Source organism: Pholcus phalangioides, unplaced genomic scaffold, assembly GCF_987345545.1.
Source record: "Pholcus phalangioides strain wild (caught in Gottingen) unplaced genomic scaffold, Ppha-v1.0 ptg000032l_1, whole genome shotgun sequence".
Classification (NCBI taxonomy): Eukaryota; Metazoa; Arthropoda; class Arachnida; order Araneae; family Pholcidae; genus Pholcus; species Pholcus phalangioides.
The window spans coordinates 63,481-79,802 of NW_028301622.1; the positions used below are offsets into that span (position 1 = coordinate 63,481).

At 41.0% G+C, this 16,322-nt stretch overlaps 1 protein-coding gene across 1 annotated transcript in view; it reads left to right on the plus strand.

Annotated features, from left to right (window-relative positions):
• YL-1 (Vacuolar protein sorting-associated protein YL-1) overlaps positions 1 to 16,322 on the plus strand; it is a 64,881-nt gene that overhangs the window by 36,103 nt on the left and 12,456 nt on the right. The gene's annotated exons all lie outside the window — the stretch shown is intronic.

Below are 16,322 nucleotides of genomic sequence, written 5' to 3' on the forward strand. Positions count from 1 at the left end.
ATGGGCATATTTATATCTATATATGGGATATAAGGGGTCATCTTAAAGTAATACGTCACCAATCGTGGGGGGGGGGGGGTGCATTTGATGACTTTTAATGACAAGGTAGAGGGGGGGGGGTGTTCAAATGATGATTTTTTGTGAGCAATAGAGGTAGGAAAATATGAAATTCGGTTATATATATATATGTGTATGTGTGTATGTTGGGCTGGTATATATGGAATGTTGGTACGTATATTTGGTTGGTAGATGTAGATATGAAATGATAAATACTGTACTTTCGGAAATAATATATATAGCCTATTGTGGAATATATATATATGGCCTATACTCAGTGCCGTCTTACCACATGGGCCCGGGGGCCTCAAGAGAAAAAGGACCTCACAAAAATGAAATGTGGTTGGAATTTTCGAGAATTCACCACGTAGGGCCTCAGAAAAATCATTTGGCCCATGATGCTCTTAAGACGGCCCTGCTTATACTTCTGGTACTTTTGCAATCAGGTAGTGGGGCCTCATGATGCTCTCAAGTTTTACAGATAGGGGTTATAGCAACATCGGGTAGGACGGGGCATGTCATGGGTCATGGCGGCAATTTAGGAGTCCTCAAATTTTAGAGAGCGGGGGTCGTTTCCAAGTTTTCCTTTGGGGAGCCAAACTGGTGGATCGATTTTTTTTCAATGGATTAAGTTCCATAAAAATCAAAAGTTGTATTTCAAGAACAAAGCCCGAATCTCTGAAGTACTACCGTACTATTGCGAAAATCGACTTCAGGTGTGTTCTGTCAACGTTATAGCTAGATGGCTATCTCTAGCTATAGATAACGCTGGTTCTGTTCATTCCCAGAACCACTCGAAGAAGGATCGACATAACTAAAGGTTTGTGTCAGAGGTCCTCAGTCTTTGTAAACCATGCACCACAGTGGTCATCGGCTGAAGTTGGTTTTCAACTTCGAGCCGTGAATGTGAGTCTGGCTCACGCTAAAAGTCTCGCCACTGAAAGCAACAGGCCTACAACGGTTCAAATATTCAGTCTCATTACGCTTCACTATCAATTTAAAATATTGATGTGCAATATCAGGCACAACACTGAGACTGTTAGGCTCACGCTCATGTAAGTTGTAAACCAACTCATTCAGTAGTATATTCCTCATGGCGATATACCGGAGTTGTGCTCGGTTTGAAAGAAAGTCTTTGTAAACGTCAGATCTACTGAAATATCGGTAACAATTCGACAGACCACTGTCCCAGGGCTCCGAGCCAAATGGGGCTCACAAAAATTTACACTAACCAGGGGCTGTTGATCCAAAATTTGGGTCCGTTTTCCGGACCCTTCACAAAATTCCGGATCAGAAAAACGAACCCTTCACGAAATAAAAAAAAAATAATGAATCCATAAATTTGAAATTTTTCATTTCTTTTGCAATAAATCAACTAGATTATTTCGCTTCCTACAAAATTACGTATTTCTCACAAAATTAATGAACATTTCATAAAAATAAAGAAAATTTCACAAACAGGATCCTGCAATAAAGTGTGAGCAGACCCCTGCTTACCCCATATAGAAGTCGGCCCCGTAAAGGCATAATAAGGCCTTATAGGAAAATGAGTTTTATGTCACCCGCAGCTCACTTGCCCAGTTCATGGTTTTACTGCTGTTCCCCAGAATAGTTAAGCAGTGCCGTCTTAAGGCATGGGCGCACCTGCGCACGGCCCGGAGGCCTCAAGAGAAAAGGGGACCTCACAAAAATGGGATCTGGTTGAGATTTTCAAAAATTTGCCTAGTAGGGCCTCAGAAAAATCATTTGGCCCGGGGACCATGATGCTCTTAAGACGGCCCTGTAGTTAAGTGGTGTTTTCAGTTATAAAAGTACCAATTCAAAGCAAAAAGAGGCACAAAAATCAATATCTTCATCTCGCCGGGACGCCCCTAGAAGCCACGGCGCACACTTTGAAAAACCCTATCATATCACATCACTGGATTTGATGGTTCACATTAATGATACATTAATTTAATTACCATCTGAGGTATTGGAAATTAAAATAGACTATTATATCTTGGGTGGCCAACTTCTTTCTATTCGAGGGCCAATATAATGCTCAGTTGCTACATCCACTCCGATGTATATGCTACGATTCAAGCTCGCAGACAAGGTGAGATGGCAAAAGTCCGAAAAATGATGCAAATGTTTTTATTTGGGACTCATTACCAAGTCGAAGCCCGTTTTTATTCAGTCAATAAACCATCGTTAACTTATTAGTACTTGACGCTTATTAATTACTTAATAAATATGGTAATTGAAAAGTTTAAGATTCAATTAATATTAATTAATTTTTATTTATTTTATTTATTCTCAACAGTAAAAACCCGTTTTGAAGAATAAAAAAACGATAATGAACTTATTAGTTTTCCTAAATGCTGCCACGTGTCCAAGTTAACGTTCACTTGTACTCAAGGCTATTAGTTAGTGTCCCGACATCTCCAGAGGGGTGCGGGGTCATGATGCAATCGGTGGAGAGGCAGATCAGTGGGCGAAGCGCACTCAGCACCCCCGTGCGTCAGCGCGAGCAACGAGCCATCATAACGAAATAAGTTTTACTTTTTTTTTAATACTCATTACTATTAATTCATTCATAAATGTTATTCACACTAGTAATTATAACTGTTGAACAATTATTAGTTAATCAAGACTGGTGGGGCACTATTAAGTTAATGATGTTAAATTAATTCATTTAAAATGGGCTTTAACTGATAGGAGTAAATTAATTATGAGCATCAATTACTTAAATAGCGTCAAAATCTCATCATGGTGGTTATTTCGTTTGTTAATTCATTATTTGTTTATAATTATCAAATTATTATTCATAAACTAATAATTTCATGGTGATTAATTGATTCATTTAAAGCGGACTTTGACTTGGTAAAAATCCGAAATGAAAACATTTACAAACGTTTTTTTCGGACTTTCACCAACTCACCTTGATATAAACCCGAGTCTCGGGGATTTCACCGTGACATGAGCCGCAATAAGTAATATGATGAAACATGGACAATTTAGTCGCTAAACTTTCACTCTGGGCGTTGCGTGTATTCCTCAACTTCTTCATAAACTGACATATTCATCAAGTTGTGTTCCCAGCTAGATGTAATGCATCAAAGTAATTAGCTTCTTCCGCAAATTATTTCATCCAATACAATCATCCACACAGTGACGTCGGAGCCGTGGGTGCTCAAGAATGCGCAGTAATTTGTAACATGGATCCGATTGATTGAGTCGATTAATTCAACTAAAATTTTTAACTGTGATCAACAATTGATCGATGAACCGACCCTATTAATCGGACAATTGGTTGAATTTTGGTTTTAACCAAGTTTTTTTTTTTTTTTTGAACCACTTATAAGTACATGGGAGGAGATGCGCCTCTCCCCCTCCCCGCGTCAAAAATGGATCCGAGTAATCTAACGTATATGGGTAATGTTACGAAGTATAGACGATAGATGGCACAAGTCTTCGTCGCAATCTGCTGTTGGCAATGAGCGTTGATACCGGTTTCGGTTTATCGGACAGAGCTACGATTGGCGGAGAACTGGTGGAAACATTCTAGAAGGTCCCGCCAAAGCCTCCTAGAAGTACTAGTAAGGTAGTACTAAGGTACTACTAGTAAGAAACAAGCCTCACGAAAGAAGAAGATTCCCAAGCAGTAGCACAAATCATCGAGGACCTGCTGCAGAAATGTTGCCGCATTCCTGATCGTGATACAACCGCTGAAGAAAACGATAACCCAAACGGAGAGAAGATCTCCAGGTTCTTCGGCGGAGGAATTGAAGACGATTTCGAGCTATCAGGAGAAGCAGGACTCGAGGATGTTCTAGACCTCTTCAATGAGCAGCCCGAAAAATACTCGAAGAGTGCATACCTGGTAAAAACAGACAATGCAAAACAGGGAACAACCAGGATTACGAGACAGGGAAAGAAAGCATTGAGGGCTAAGGGTGACAGGGAACAGACGACCCCACAGCCCCCCCAGACATCTACCCCCGGAGCGTCGCAACGAAAAAGAACATCGGGCCCTGAGCGGAGAAAGAGGGACACCACACTGGAAGAGGACACAGACATCTCCGACTCAGATATTGATATACCAACAAACCGGGTCAACGGGGACGAGACTCCAAAAAATTATATAGATGCAGATGCGGAAGATCCCGCCTACATTGAGAAGATTCTAAAAGAACATGAAATTATAAAGAAAAAATACGGAGTTATAAACATAGCTGAAATGATAAGACGGGTGAGAGTCACCCTGCACTACAGCACCGGTCCGAACGAACGACGAAAATACAGCGTGCCCACCCACGAACGCCGTAGAGCGGACAAACTGTTAGATATTATCCTTCTATGGGCCGAGGCAACACTGAAAGTAGCAAGATCGACCGCTTGCCAGACCGAAACAAACGAGCAGAACGGACCATCGGCACAAAATGAAGGCACTAAAGATGACCCCAGCGACACACAGGACACTTGCCCCACTGTCGACCAAACTGACAAGACAGAGGAGGAAATTTCCACCAACATCCCCGAAGAAGCGAACCCTCAGAGACCTGAAGTGAGAGAATCTGGAGAGGGAGAGAACGGAGAAACCACAGGACCACAGAGGCGAATCACCAAGACAACTGCGAACAGCAATGGAAGAGGACAGGTACAACAGACCACTCGAAATAACGCCCAATACGCCCCACTCAAAATCACCATTGCATCATCGACCACAGAACGCACAGTGGAACAGATAGAGGGAACAACAGAAGAAGGTTGGAACACAGTAAATACTAGAAGAAGAAAGAACAGGACCTACTTCAATCAGAACCTCCCAGTACATGATAGCAGAAGCGGCTATGAACAGGGAGGTAACAAACGTATGGGAAACCCGGACACTTGGCAACGAAGGCAACACATCGCAGGCTCTCATATACAGAGATACATGAGGCAGACTTTTCCAAGAAGGAATAATCAACAAAGATTTAAAGAGATTGACAGAGATCAAATTAGAGAACACAACCAACTGCAACACACACTCCGAAGGAGTGCGTCAATCACCCAGCACAAAACCTTCGCTCAAGCCATCTCACAAAGGTCAAGCTTCACACTCCAAACTACTTTTTTGGAACGTATCAACACGCAGAGAACGAGACGAGACCTCATCGAACAAATGGCGTACTCAAAACTCGATAAGTACATTCTTAACACCAAAATGACCAACGACGGCATACAAATAGTGTGCTCGAGCCCAATCTTCGCCAACGCCATCAGTCGAGAGATCTCAAACAATTTCAAATTGAAATACCATCTCGCAATATCGTCCACAACACACCGCTGCTAAAACAACTACATATCTAAACGAAAGAAAAACACAAACAATGAACCAACAGAGCACTAAACTGCTTCAATATAATTGTGACAGGAGTGAGCCAGCCACTCATCTTCTGATTAAATTTATTCAAGAACAAAAAATAGACATGGTTCTACTGCAGGAGCCCTGGGGTGTCAGAGACGACGGGACACTGAAAGGATTCCCACAAAAATGGGCACAGTGGACCTCGATCAACAAGAAAGCTGCTATCTTGATCCCAAACAACAGAATTCAAGGAACAACGTTCGCAACGTCAGAGAACAGTGTAACCATCAAGACCAGTCTCACGAATCGAGAGTACATATTTTCATCAGCTTACTCGTCCCCATACGATAAACTAAAAGACACGACAAATGAACTCCACACAGTAATAAGAAGAGCTGGCACCACACCGACCATCATCTGTGCAGATCTCAATGGACCCCACACGGTGTTTGGATACAAAAAAACTAGACCCAGGGGATCAAAACTCCTGGATTTTATAAGATCCTCTAACCTAACGATTCTCAATGACGGAGGAATCACATACAGCCACGATGGAAAAACAGAGTCCCCTGACGTCACCCTTATAAACGAGCATACCACACTGGACCGCATCGAGTGGCAAATTCACGAAGAAGCAAGCCCAGGTCTACACAAATACATAGTCATTCAGGTACACAATAGCCCCAAAACAGAATCAATAACAAAATTCTCAAACTCAAGAAGGCGGATCGAAAACTTTCTCAAAAAGCTAAAACCAAAGGTGAAGGGGCTGACACATAAATTCAACAGGGCCAATAACGAAAATGAACTCGAGCAAACAGTAGAGGAAACCTTTAAAATTCTCCAGAACATCGGGGACGAGACACTAAAGGTCTCCAGAGAGACAGAAAAAGATCACACCCCATGGTGGAGCCAAGACCTCGAGATCATGAGGAAACGATATCGGGCCAGCAAAAAACGATACAACAAAGCCAAGGACGAGGAAAAAATCAGGGCCAAGGAAACATTCCACAGAACTAGAGCAGCTTACACAAAAGCGATTAAAAAAGCCAAACGAGATCAATGGAAAAAGTTTTGCACGGAGGCATCGGATCCATATGGTGCAACATATAAAGGCACAGTAAAAAAGAAGAGCAAGACCAGCCCAACTTATGATGGAGGAGGGAGAAAATCTCACGATAATGGACGCAGCAAAACGCCAACTGGAGAGGATGTTTCCCGCTAGCAACACGTCCAGGGAACTCGATCACGAACAACTTTTAAGTACCCCCAGGAACAATAAAATCAGAGAAAGGCCGATTACGAAACCAGAAATATCTAGAATTATTAATCGTTTCAATGACAAGAAAGCACCGGGCCACGACCACATCAATAATAAACTTCTCAAATCTATTAACCGAACGTTCCCCGGATTCCTGCCCGCTATGTTTAATAAATGTTTTCAATTGAGTGTATTCCCTCAGCACTTCAAGTTGGGGAAGATTTTCCTTATCCTCAAGAAAGATAAGGATCCAAGGGACATACACTCGTTCCGTGCAATACATCTTCCAACTATCGGAAAAACGCTGGAGAAGATCATAACCCAACGTATCATATACCACACCGAGAAAGAGAACTGGTGGAGCGACAAACAATTTGGATTCCGCCAGGGACGCTCAACTGAGCACGCATTGCTTGAAATAAAAGAAGAAATCGGCAAACAAAAAAATGCTATGCTCGACACAGTGCTTATCTCATTAGATATCAAAGACGCATTCAACTCGATCAAACACAGTACAATCATAGAAAAACTCAACAATATGCCAATCTCAAACCAACTCTTCAAAATCGCATGCAACACGTTGAAAGGAAGAAAAGTTGCGATACAGACGCAAGACGGACTAGCCACTCACGACCTTTCCAAGGGCTGCCCGCAAGGCTCTTGCTCCGGGCCAACACTTTGGAACGCAGTCATAGACAGCCTACTTAAAACAAAGTGGCCAAACAACACCAGAATACAAGCGTTCGCTGATGATATTGCAGTGTTGGTATCGGATCATACCAAAGAAAAGACAAGGAAAAGGGCTATGGGTGTCCTCGACACAATACATAACTGGATGGAAGCACATGGATTAGAGGTGGCAACGGAAAAATCCAAATTTTTATGGATCTCCTCCAAAAACCCCATATCGCTCCGAATGAATGGCTCACTAATAAAGAGAACCAAGGTACTTAAATACCTCGGAGTACACATTGATGGAAAGATGTCGTTTGTGGACCACATTCAGCAACAAGGAGACAAGGCCAATAGAATTCTCCCCACTCTACTCAGCTGTGCGGGCAGCAACTGGGGAATAAACAGCAGAATGCGGCGAATATTATACATCACAGTCATCCAAAGAATTCTCACATACGCGGCACCAGTCTGGGGGAAAAAACTGTCCCAACAAGCCAAAAAGAAGCTGGATTCTACGCAAAGGGGCTTCTTGCTATACATCACGAAAGCATATTCGACGACCCCGACCAACGCCCTTCAGACGATCACGGGTCTCCCCCCACTAAGTCTCTGGACAGAGTTTGAAGCCAAGATGGGACTGCTGACCAGGCTTAAAAGACCCGCCAGACCGGAGAGAAGCTGCGGGATAGTCACGCCCTCACAAATAGACCAAAAGGCTACAGGATGGTCGGCCCACCCAGCCACCAGCACCAAGCAGGGACAAATCTGTCTGAAAGAGGAGCAACCAACAACAGAGACAGAGATTTACACAGACGGGTCTAGAATGAATGAAGCCACGGCGGCAGCTCTCGTCATCATCGAAAAACAGAAAATTACACACAAATGGGCCCATAAACTAAATAACGAGACCTCGGTCTTCCAAGCAGAGATGCATGCTATTCTGGAGGCAGTCAAAAAGGCCCAAGTGATGAATCGACCAGTCAGAATAATAACGGATTCTCTCTCATCACTTCAATCGATTGCTGACCCGCTATCCAAAACGGAAGCAGCCCGAATTATCAGAGGAATTCTTATTAATAGCCCAAACATCTCGCTCTCCTGGGTGAAGGCGCACGAAGGCAACTGGGGAAACGAGGAGGCAGACACACTGGCTAAACAGGCCACCAAGAAGGAAACCGTGGATCACCACCTCCCGTTCCCCAGAGCATGGGTTAAAAACAAGTTTAAGCAAACCATGCTTCGAAAATGGCAACAACAGTGGGAAACCAACACCAAAACAGGAAGAAAGATCTATCAGATCCTTCCGAAGGTCAAGATTGGTGACAATGGCTGGTCAAGGGGAATGACCCTGTATCTTACAGAGCACGGGCCCTTTCCCGCCTACCTCAAAAGATTTCATGTTCGATCAACCGACAGCTGCAAGTGCGGGGAAAGAGGCACCCCCATGCACTACTCCACAAAATGCCCCCTCACAAAGGAGTTACATTTTGGTGCACCTTCAGAAGAAAACATATCTTTATGGAGAGCGGAACTTCTGAAAAGGGCAGACCGCACGGAGAAAATAGGAAAACTTATACGCCTTCTTGAACATAACCAAAACGACTACATGCCTATTGAAGCTCGTCCACAAAGTAACAGAAAACCCTCGATGGCTGCTTCGTCAGAGGAAGACTCAGACGAGGTGGAGGAATAAAGTGATAAAAGGACATCGTCAGTGAAACGCCCTCCAACACATCCGAAGATACGTTTTCAACTCTCAGCTTAGATACGAAAGCAAACGACAAGCACCGACAAATCATCTGCCCCCGAAGTGGCACAATGTCGCGAGGCAGAAGATGAACGGCACACGGGAAACACTGCGCCCCGAGGAGGCGAATGCTCGCGAAGCAGTTTCTGACATTTTTGTAAATAATTGTTAAATATGATATTTGATGATGAAGAAATTCTGGAGAGGTAGGGCTTCGCTGGGTGGTGCGCATGTGCAACATCTGGAGCCACAGCTTGGTAAGGAGCCAGATGGCAGAATTGCATCAAATCAGGTCGGAACGAGCGGCCCACAGGGACACCACTAATGCTAGGCTGCTTGATGGGAGGGGGGGGGGGACTGGAAAGTGCCCTCATCATGGATAAAAAGAGGAAAGAGGGCTGGATGTGCCGTACCGGATGGCCTTCGAATGTATCTCGAGGGCTTCCCGGTCGGACACCTTCAGCACTCTCCAGCACGGACCAACTCAGCCGAGTAAATGGCTAATATCCCTAGCGGGACAGAGCCAGGTCCCTGCCTGGTAAGAAGAAGAAGTAAGGTAGTATCTAGGAGGCTTTGGTCCCGCCCCTCCAGACAGTGGTTATGCACTTCCGTGCGGTGGCGCTGCCAACTTGGAAACTGTAAAGTAGAATTTTGTAAAATGTTCCTTTTCTCGAAGTTTTGGCACACCTATAAATATAGGGAGAATGAAAATAAGGGATGGCAAATGCAAGGCTCGAATAGAGAGAGAGACCAGATGAAAAGTCAGTTGTGATTGAACTTTGCGACGAAGTTGTTAGCTCTCTGATCAGCTTGTAAATACGTGTAAATTGCTGTTCTGTAAATAAATCTTGTGTTTGTCCGTCGAACCGCTTCTTGTTTTGCAATCTCGAAGTCTTGTGGAAATTATCCAGAACACTTTATATGAGTTAATATCATCATCATCATGTCATTATGCCTCTCTCCCCCCAGCAATCACCATTGTGCCCCCCCCCTAAACTTTCACGTCTGTCTCCGCGTATGTAAAGGTGTGACCTAAATATACTTTTTTCCAGGGTTGGTAAAAAAACCGGTTTTTTTGAAAAAAACCAAAAAACCGGGTTTTTTTGGTTTAAACCAGGTTTTTTTGGTTTAAACCGGTTTTTTTGTTTTAAATAGTATTAACATTAAAAACAATGAAATTTCTGAAAAATCATTCAAACTTCCAATAATTAACAAAAATAAAATGTTTATTAATGTAATTAACACAATTCCCATGCTAATTAATCAATAAATATTTATTAAATTTTAACAAAAACCAACTTTTGCCATTTAATTATTTTTTGCTTAACTCAATGGATTACTGTGTGTTTGAAAATTCTTTTAATGTTATTATTAATCATGTAATATATAAAGGCTTTTCTCCAGTTACTTTCAGTATACTTAATTACGAAGCTATTTTGCAAAAAGTGGGAAATTTGCTCGCAGAATGGAAACGATAGCCAGTCAAGGCAAAATTATAACTTAATTATAGCATTGCACGAGTCCATAATTCACGGAAACATCACAAAAAAATGAAGTAATTGAACAAATAACTACAACTTACTCAAAAAATGTTAAATATGTTGTCCACCGCGTGTTCTGGCTACGAGGTTGAAAGCACAAAAATTCTTGTTCAACAGCAGAATCGGAATATGCCATGGTCATAATGTGGATGTGCTTGCAATTCAGCTTTATTAAACCAAACGCGCCCCCTTTCCCCCGTTCATATTCCTGAGGAATGAGGAACTTCTAACATATAGGGAATGTGCTGGAGATTACAATTCATCAAAGTTTGCAATCTGACCACTGTTTATAACATTTTGAGGTACCCCCACAGCCAGTAGCTACAAGGGTTAAGGTGCATCCTGTCAAAATGGGTCGTCAGCAGCTGCTTTGCTGGTATTGCAATGTGCATCTTGATAGAAGTTCTATCCACACACTGATGCTGTGGAAGTGCCGGAATGATGTGGTTGCACAAAATAGATTATACTGCTGGCCAAGTACAGCATCATCTACTTGCACATTTTGCCTTTTTTCTTTTGCGAAAGAAACGTCCATTGCTTCAGGAGTATCCATGCAAATTTTCAGGTCATTCCGATCAGTACTTATTGTATAGTTTTGGAATCAAAACTTAAATTATAATCACCCTGTATATAGCTGATTATTTTTTATAAATCTGTTACTACTATACAGTAGAACCTTGATTAACTGGGCTTAACAGTGTGTGTGTGAAAGTATAAAAAAACAACTATTGAATATTAAGACTGGGAGATATACAGTAGGAGATGTGCTACTTCTTATGGGAATGAAAATGTATGTGAGGTAATGTAACAACTAGTACACTAGTCTTTGTCCTTTAAGGACAGCTGGTGTCTTTATTGGATTATAGGACCACCTGCCCCTAGCATGATGGTGTCACTACTGTAGCTGCTTCTTTGTGAAGGGAAAAAGAAACTCTGTGAGATAATACACCACAACATTTAGATGTGTGATGCAATCTTTATTCATGAATTTGCTAAAGATAGAGCATCAGAATGTAGCCAAAGGTTAGAAAATGTTGTAAGAATGAGAAATTTTGGCTTTTATATATAACTTTAAATAACTAAGATACTTCATATGAAAAATATATATATATATTCTGGCCACTTTTATGAGACTTTTTGAAAAAAACCACTTATAAAATCTTATGTCATTTAAAGATATACTGTCAGAATGTACCCCAAGGATATGAAAGGAGGTAAATATGAAACATTTTGGCTAATAATGAAAAAATATGATATTTTTCAGGGAAAAAAATAATATTTAGGCCACTTTTATCTGATTTTTTGAAAAAAACCAAAGTGGTTTTTTTAAAAAAACCAGTTGGTTAAAACCAAGGTTTAAACCATGGTCTAAACCAACGTGGTTTAAACCAAACAACCCTGCTTTTTTCCATCAATAATCAATGAAAGAAATAATTTCAGCATTAATGAAAGAAACAAATCCAGAATTGATGAAAGAAATTATTCCAGAAGTAATGAAAGAAATTTCCAGAATTAATGAAAGAAATTTCCAGAATTAATGAAAGAAATTTCCAGAATTAATGAAAGAAATTTCCGGAATTAATGAAGGAAAATCTAGAATTAATGAAGGAAAATTCCAGAATTAATCAGAAGGAAAATTCCAGAATTAATCAGAAGGAAAATTCCAGAATTAATCAGAAGGAAAATTCCAGAATTAATCAGAAGGAAAATCCAGAATTAATGAAGGAAAATTCCAGAACTGATGAAAGAAATTTTTCATCGAGGAGAAATATAATTCCCTATTTCTACTAAGAAATTTTTCAGCATTCACGAAAGAAATGATTCCAGTATTAATGAAATAAATAATTTAATCTTTTTTCATCTTTAGATGAGTTCTCTATCCTTTTTCTTAATCTTTAAAACGCAATATTTAGAGCGACCGAACTGTACGTGTAGCCTACATTTCTCTGGGCAAATTGCCAGGCACGCACTTTGTTTTCACCGAGTCACGTGATTTCACTGCATTTGATGTCGCTGCGGATCGATGCTCCCTCTAAAGAAGCAGAGAGTATCGAATATCGTACTTGCAATCAGCTTGGTTTTTTAAATCAAAGAATGCTTAAAAATTTCATAATTATAAAAAAATCATTGCTTAGACAACAGTTGAGAAGTAATAGTGTTGTGTGAATATCTATCACTATTTTTAAATATAGCTACGGAAATATTCCTCATATTTTGCTGGTCGCTTTCCCCCCTACGCATCTTTTCCCGCGGCACTTGAGTGCGATCACTTCTCGAAAGATCAATAATATTTTCTACTAAATTTATGAGTAAAAAATTGAGAAAAATGTCAAGTTTATCAAAGCCCCCCCCCCCCTCCCTCCCGTTTAAATGTGTATTATTAGCATAGGAGGGGGGGGGGTAGAAGTGATAAATCTGACCCCTTGTTCGAATATCGTTATTTGTAATAAATATTTGTTTGGTTTCATTTTTGTACACGAGAAACGTAATTATTAACACACGAAAATCCAGCATAAAAAACATTCGGTACGCTTCCAGTATGGAAATATTCACGGTACACAGAAAATAAACAAACGAAACTTGCCAATATTTCTACAGAAATATACATGATTTTTAATGCAGACTACTCAAATACATTTTCCCACACACGGTGCATGATAAATTAGCTTAAAACTCAAAATATAAATCATTTTCGGTTTGGTTAAGCACGTGCACACGAAAAAAGTTTGACGGAAAATATATGAAAATTATAATCGGTGCATGCTGTTTTCAATTGATCGTCCACACCATTTTGAAGTACGTCGAGCAACACTTTACATCAACGATTCTGGTGACATTTTTTTACCTCACTACCGCTTTGTTAACAGCGAAAACAAGTCCTTCGACGGCCATCTTGAAGCTACACACAAGCGAGCAGAGCAGCGAAAGCAAAATATCTTGAATGCGCTGATCTTATCGGTTGTCGCGCAATTCCCGCTCTGCTGCGGTGCGCTCTCTGCGGACTATACGTAGGCGCATTGGAATCAGTGTGTTTGATTTCGCTGCTCGGTTCTCTTCTCCCATCGTTGCTTTGCTCTCCGTCTCACCATGTGTTCAGCCTAAAGCCAGGTTTTCCTAGGAGCAGGTTTCTACAACGCGCGCAGCGTGTAGAAACGCTGATTGGCCAAAAAATTTCAAGGTTTTAACCAATCAGCGTTTTCACGCTGCACGCGACGCAAAAGTTCTACTCCTAGGAAAAAAGCCGTGTTTTGCTAGGAGCAGGTTTCCTGTGCCGCACGCAACGTGATTCGCCCAGCGAGACACGCCATCCACTCACGAATAAGAAAAGCAGCATGACTGATTTCCCATATAGCGCAATACGCCTCACGACAGCGTTTCACGTCGGGCGGGATTGGCGGACTTCTTCTAGAGGAATCAAATGCGTCGTGCGCCGCGCGTTTTGCCGATGTTCTCTTCACTCTTGTGTATTTTCTTTCCCTTCCCTTCAAACCGGAGCATGCAGACGACAAAGTAACTGATGCCAAGGCCATATGGACTATAATATAGCCGTCCTGATCTGATGCACTCCGCTAGGAAAACACAAACGCGTAGCGAGTGATTATGTAACTCGTTGCTGCCGACCAAAATTATACTGTTCGGTTCACGCGGCGCAAAACATCTATTCCTAGGAGCAGGTTTCTACAACATTTGCAGCGTGAAAACGATGATTGGTCAAAAAAACCTGAATTTCAGGTTTTTAACCAATCAACATTTTCACGCTGCACACGGCGCAGAAATTCTTCTCTACTCTAGGAAAACCCAGCTTTAGCTCAATGGTCGGGTGCCTTTCAACCTCAAACGGCTCTTGTGAACAGGTGGGTCACAGATCTCGAACAGCCAATATGAGCAAAATGAATCGTCACGGTTCTTGTCATAACGTTTGCCCACTGAGTGAACTTACTACTGAGTAAACTTATAGCCCACTATAAGTAAACTTTACTAAAGCCGGGGTTTCCTAGGAGCAGGTTTTCTGTGCCACGCGCGATGTGAATCACCCAGCTCGACACGCCATCCACTCACCAGTATGAAAAGCAGTATGGCTGTTTTCCTACAGAGCGCAATACGGCTCACGACAGCGCTTTACGTCGGGCGTTATTGGCTGACTACTTCTGAAGGAGTCAAATGCGTCGTGCTCCGCGCGTTTCACCGATCTTCCCTTCATTTTTGTTTTTTTCTTTCCCTTCTCTTCAAACCGGAGTATGCTGACGACAGAGTAAGGAGCCGTTCAAGTATTACGTAGGCAAATTTTTAGCCATTTTTGACCCCCTCCCCCCCTTGTCAGCAAAACGCTGATCCCCTCCCCCCTCTTGTCAGCAAAATTTCGTCATCAGCTCTGCCCCTCTGAATCCTAACTCATATTTTCATAAAGGGTGGTCAATGACATAGTAAGCATTATCCAAAACCCCCCCTCTCCCCTTGTCATCAAAATCGGAAACCCCCCCCCCCCCATCGATGGTCATGACGTAATACTTGAATGACCCCTAACTAATGCCAAGGCCATATAATATAATATAGCCGTCTGATCTGATGCGCCACCCTAGGAAAACACAAACGCGTAGCGTAATTATGTAACACGTTTCTGCCGGCGCTAAATGGTCTAATTCGGTGCTGAGTGCGTTTGCCAGTATTTTGCCAAAGCCACTGAGCTATAAGTGGCCAAAGCTCTTAAGGCTAAACGCAAATTGAGTCGCGTGCAGCGTTCGCGAGTGGGCGGGACCGAGTGCGATGACGTCAACACGCCCTACGCGTAGCGAGGGGATGCGCATATTGGAACGCGTTCCCAGTGCACGAGCGTTTTCGAAAGGAAACGATTTCGGGGGACTGGAACCTTGTCATTTGGGATTTTCCCGGATACTGGATTATTGGTCATCAAAGTTGACATTAATGAAGACATAACATTAATTAAAAAGAAAATACGAGTATGCGCCGAAAATATGAATTAAAATACCGTATATAAAAACGTGAACACAAAGAAATAAATTAGGATTGATGAGACAATTCAAAATTAGCGAATAATTAAAAAACTACTGAGAATTTAGATGTTTCTGATGAATTATTCCTTAAAAAAACTAAAGGTACATAAATTAATGAAAACTTTACATTAATTAATCGAAATTGAAAATGGATAAAAATTGAGATAAATTTAGGAGGGATAAAAATTTTAATGAAAATTCAGGGCTTACGAAAATTAATGGAAATATAAAATTTAAGAAAATTCGAAATGTAGAATGAATCACACAATAAACTTAATTAAAGATATATAATAATAATATAATATATAATTAATAAAGATATAATACATAATTAACAGAAATTGGAATGAATTGATATTCCGAAATTAATCCCATAACGAATGAAATTTGGAACTTATTATAAGTTAAAACAAATGAAACGATTGATCACAATTTAAAATTAATAAATAATTCCAAAACTGCTGGAAATTCATATTTAATGGAAAACATTAAATAGATTAATGAAACACCAGAATTAGTGAAATTAATAATTAAATTTCAGATTTAATGAAAAATTATTCCTCTATCGATCGATTAAATATAATTAATGAATATTCGGAATTAAAGCCGAATTCGGAAATTTAATGGAAAACATTTCGTAGGCTATTAAAAAAACAAAAGTGGATTTTTTTTCTCTAAAAATTAATAAAAATTAATG